Source organism: Penaeus chinensis, chromosome 24 (genome assembly GCF_019202785.1).
Source record: "Penaeus chinensis breed Huanghai No. 1 chromosome 24, ASM1920278v2, whole genome shotgun sequence".
Lineage (NCBI taxonomy): Eukaryota > Metazoa > Arthropoda > Malacostraca > Decapoda > Penaeidae > Penaeus > Penaeus chinensis.
Genome location: NC_061842.1, coordinates 29602754 through 29608434, shown reverse-complemented (window position 1 = coordinate 29608434; position 5681 = coordinate 29602754). Strand labels below are relative to the sequence as shown.

Here is a 5681-nt window from a genome sequence, read left to right as displayed (position 1 = left end):
AATTAAGTATGTATGTCTGAATTAAGTATGTATGTTTGAATTAATTATGCATGTATGAATTAAGTATGTATGTATGAATTAAGTATGTATGTCTGAATTAAGTATGTATGTCTGAATTAAGTATGTATGTATGAATTAAATATATATATATGAATTAAGTATGTATGTATGAATTAAGTATGTATGTATGAATTAAGTATGTATGTATAAATTAAGAATGTATTTATGAATTAAGTATGTATGTATCAATTAAATATGTATGTATGAATTAATAACTGCGTCATTAAATGTTTGTCAAACGAAAAACTGAACCTACCCTTCCAATACTGTGTATGTGCCTTTTTTTCCCCTTACATGTAGGAGGATTGTAAAACTCTTCGAACATTAGTACCCAGAATTCACTTGTGTTAAATTCAGAAATATATTTGTGATTTGTATATTACAGATTGAGAAAATCACATGCCGTAGTTCCAACTAATTAAGGCAGTTTCTTTGCGAAATATGCGACAGAGAGAGATGTTAGTCAAAGCAAAAATTTTATACATACATTGGTAGTATGTACGAATCCTTAATGCATTCATATATGAGCACACTCTAAGACTCGATTATGAACTTTTAGCTTTTCGAAGAAACTTGATTCGTTCATTTTATCATTGGCATATCGCATATACAGTAGTGCCTACAAGGGCATCATGTTTACAGGGTTTTACATTATCAATGCAGACGTTAATGGCGTGCGTGTGTGAATTCTGAACAACCCTTTTACAACTGAAACAAGCATTAACCGACGATATCATTGAGTTTTATATCTCCCGGAAGTATAGATGAGATTTGATGCATTTTCACTGGAAATGCCTTTTCGCTTCTCGTAGTATCTATAATATAATAGGATCAGAAGTGAAGTGTTCTGGCAGCGGTGGGATTCGAACCCACGCCTCCGAAGAGACTGGTGCTTAAAACCAGCGCCTTAAACCGCTCGGCCACGCTACCTCTTAGTAGGAGTACATTTGTCATCAAGTTTGCCTTCTACGAGGTAGCAAAGGCATTTCCAGCGTGATCCCAAGATGTGATTATTTGGTTCCTTTGATGCATTCGGAACGTTTGTCTTCTTGTAAACGTCCATCTTTGATAAAACTAATAATCCTCAAACACCATTTTAAATCATGGAAAAAAAAAAAAACATGGTATATTTTACTTTTATTTGATATATGTCTTTTAAAGATTGTATAAAGTCACTCCTCCCTCTCTGCATCGTATACTAATCTTCTCCGCGCAAAGGGATTCTCTGACCGACGCCCAACGAAAATTCTAATCTTCCGCATTGCCCTTCTGCGACAGGCAACCGCCTCCACCACTGGCATATCCAACGGGAACTTAGGATATGGTGTGAACATAGGAACATCGTCAAAAACTTTTGATACTATTGGCGCGTGTGGAGCAGAAAAGTCTCTTGAAACCTGAGAAACAGGCTTGATATTCATATCAGAAGAAACGAGAGGGGGAAATTGTTGCAGTGGTCATCGTACAGTATTCCGATCTGAAGCAATGTGATGAAATGTGAATTTGACTTTTAACCAGATTTTTGCCCCGCGTATCCCCGAATCAGATAAGGTTAAGCGTTGTTCACAAAATATGTGAATTAATTACATCATTGCTGTTTAACCCAATTCCTGTTATATAAGGAAATCGCATTGTGCGGGGTAGACATTGATGCTTGACTTCAGTAATCATGACAGATTTTTGCAAATGCCTAAAGTAACATTATCAATTTTACCCGCTCCATGCACCTAGTAACTATGACTTTTGATTCATTTAAAGGTTTACTGAAAAAATAAGAACAAATGGAATGGTGGTTTCCCTGTTAAAAGGTTATTATTCTTTGTACCTAACTCTTTCGTGGATAATGATATAATCTTGTCTGAAACGAAAATATGAAGTATCTTTGTATTTCTTCACAAACAACCTTTGGTAATCTTTGATATATGTCTCTATAAGGGAATTGGGTTGAAGTATTACTGAAGTCATTAATTCATTCCTTTTGTAAATGGTTTCCAAACCTCGCTTGACCTTGCTTCAAGGGTACGCGGCGAAACAGTCAGACAAAAGGTCATACCACAGCACATCTTATCGACCGGGCCATATTTAGAAGGCCCGGGCGAAGCTAGAACTTCGCAAATCATAAACAACACATTCTATCACATTATTTCGGATCAGAATACTGTACGATGATCACTACTACTTCTCTGTTCCACGTTTCTTTTGATATGGATGTCACGCCCATTCCTTAAGTTTCATAAGAATCTTCTGTTCACCGAACGCCAAATATATCAAAATATCCCGATGATATGTGCACACCATATTCTGGGATCTCGTTGTAAATGCCTGTGGTGGAGGCGGTTGCCTGCCGCAGATGGGCAATGCCGAAGACGAGGTTCGGCGGACGTCGGTCAGAGGCGCCCTTTGCGCGGAGAAGATTAGTATACGAAGCATAGAGACAGAAATTACTTTATTCAAAACTTTTAAATGTCAGTACGCGGCGAAACAGTCATCACATTACTTCGGATCAGAATACTGTACGATGACCACTACAACAAATTTCCTATTCTGCGTTTCTTTTGATGTGGATGCCACGCCCATTTCTCAAATTTTCAAGAAAGTCTCCTGTTCACTGAACGCCAAGTATATCAAAATATCCAGATGATGTTTCTATGTGTACACCACATCCTGGGATCCCTTGGAAGATGGAAAGGTTCGGCAGGCGTTGGGCATTATTAGTTTATCAAAGGTAGGTAGTTTACAAAGAAGATAAACTTTTAACATTTTCTGTTTCCGACTTACACGAGATACGGCATGTGATTTCCTCAACCCTGTATTATACAAATCACAAATATCAGAATTTAAGTAAGTGAATTCTTGCGATGAATGTTCGAAGAATTTTGTATCATCATGCATATAAGGGAAGGAAGAGCAACATACACAACATTGGAAGGATAGGTTCAGTTCTTTGTTTGACAAGTTCTTAGCAAGATGGAGTGAATTTCCATCAGAAAGAATGATGCTAAAGGACAGAAAGTCACAACTGAAATAATACGTCCGTGTGTGTATATATGTATGTATGACGAATAATAAACCGAAATGGATGATTTCCCAGGGTTCAAGAGTATTCCTGTTCCACAAACGACAATTGCATTAAAAGATCCAGGTAATTTTTGATTGTGCATACCACATCTTGGGATAGCTTTGGAAATGCTTGTGGTGAAGGTGGCTGCCTGCCGCAGAAGGGCAGTGCGGAAGACGAGAAGGATCGGTAGACATCAAAGTAGTCAGAGGCTCCCTTTGCGCTAAGGATTATGGTATACAAAGCAGAAAGGGAGGAGAGACTTTATACAATTTATAAGCGTCAAACATGTTTTAAAATTATGTATATAACCCATTCCCTTCTTATTTTAGTAATTTCGTCAAAATATAATTTGGTTCCTTTGATGCATTCGGAAAAAAATACACATGCAGAATGACGATTTTCCATTTATCTTCCAAATGTAGTTATAACTCCCACTTAACTCTACAGTAGATAGTAATAAGGGAATCTCGTGTAAGACGGAAACAGAAAATGTTAAAGTTTGCCTTGTAAATGACCACCATTTTTTATCATGGAGAAGTAAGAAGAAAGTATATCGTACAAATACATTTATTTAACATCTGACACTTAAAGTTTTGCATAAAGTCATTCCTCCCTCTCTGCTTCGTATACCAATCTCCGCGCAAAGGGAGCCTCTGACCGACACCCGCCGAACCATTTTATCTCCCGTACCGCCTCCACCATACACATCTCAAACGGGATCCCAGGATGTGGTGTGCATATATCATCTGGATATTTTGATATACTTGGCGTTCGGTGAACAGGAGACTCTCTTGAAACTTGAGAAATGGGCGTGACATATATATCAAAAGAAAGGCGGAACAGGAAAGTTGTAGTGGTCATCGTACAGTATTTTGATCCGAAGTAATGTGATGTAATGTAAGGATAAGTCCGATATGCGAAGCTGAGCTTCGCCCGGACTGTGTCGACTAATGTCGACTCGCTAGCATGTGTCAGCTGGTGCTGACTCGGCTTTTGTCCTTACCCGCCGTGGTGCCCATCCACAGCAGTAACCTCCAGGCGATAATTGCAACTTCGCGAACCGCCGATCCCTTGGATGAGAGGCCGATACGTTACCACTGTACTAGCCCGGAGGCTGATGTAATGTGCTCTGATATGACCTTTAACCTGATTGTTTGGCCGCGTAACCCTGCAGCCAAGTAAGGTCTAAGAATTAATCCAAAGAAATCAGTTAGATTTGTATTGACTATAGAAAGACGAAATAATAAGATTAAATAATTTGATACGAAATTAATTCAGTTATTTGTAAACAACTAGTCGCTTAACCTTACCTGATTCGGGTTGCGCGGTGAAACAGCCAGGTTGAAGGTCAGATTACGTCACATTTCATCACAACCTTCTCGGTTAGAATACTATCCGATTATGTAACTTTCCTCTCTCCCGTTTCTTTTGATATCCATATCCCGGAATGTGGTGTTCACAAAGGAACATCAGCTGGTACTTATGATGCATCTGGTGTTTGTGGGTCAGGAAAGTATCTTGAAACGAGAAATGGGCGTAATATCCGAAAGAAACGGAAAAGAGAAACTTCCGATGCGAAGCAATGTGATGACATGTGTCGTGATTTGACGTTTGACCTGTGTGTTTCACGGCATATCCCTGAGTCAGATAAGGTCAAGCGACGATGTAGTTGCGTAAAAAATGTGTGAATGAATTACATCATTCCTGGTTAACCTAATGCCTTTGATTATCAGTGGTCATTTACAAGAAAAACGTTTAACATTTCTCAGGTTTCTTATCCGGAAATGCAAAAGAAATGAATCTAGTGAAAAAGGGAAACGTTTGTAAATGATTTTCATTTATATTCATAATGCAGTTATTATTCCCACTTAACAGTCGATAGTAATATACGAACCTTGTGTAAGGGGGAACAGGAAATGTTAAACGTTTGTAAATGACCACCACTGATAGAACTAATAATCCTCAAATACCATTTTGTATCATGGAGAAGAAAAAAAGCAAACATAAAATATCTTTCAAACACATTTATTTAATATCTGACATTTAAAGATTTGCATAAAGTCATTCCTCCCTCTCTGCTTCATATACCAATCTTCTCCGCGCAAAGGGAGCTTCTGACCGACGCCTACCGAACCTTTTCATCTTCCGTATCGCCACCACAGGCATCTCCAACGGGATCCCAGGATGTGGTGTGCACATATCATCTGGATATTTTGATATGCTTGGCGTTCGGTGAACAGCAGACTCTCTTGAAACTTGAGAAAAGGGCGTGACATCCATATCGAAAGAAACGCGGAATTGAGAAGTTATTGTAGTGGTCATCGTACAGTATTCTGATCCAAAGTAATGTGATAACGTTTGCTGTGGTATGACTTTTTACCTGATTGTTTTGCCGCGTACCCCTGCAGCCAAGTTAGGTCAAGCGACGTATGGAAACCAATTACACAAGGAATGAAATTCAAATTAGGCTCATATCGTTATTATGAACTACCAAATTATTGATAAGGTCTGATATCCTTATTCTAAATAATCGCAGATAATTCCACAGTAAATATTAATA

General features: G+C 38.4%; 1 non-coding gene across 1 annotated transcript; it reads right to left on the bottom strand.

Moving 5' to 3' along the window:
* Nucleotides 1–908: 908 nt before the first annotated feature.
* Nucleotides 909–990, bottom strand: Trnal-uaa. The gene has a single exon. It is a non-coding gene; the product is annotated as a tRNA-Leu (tRNA).
* Nucleotides 991–5681: the final 4691 nt, after the last annotated feature.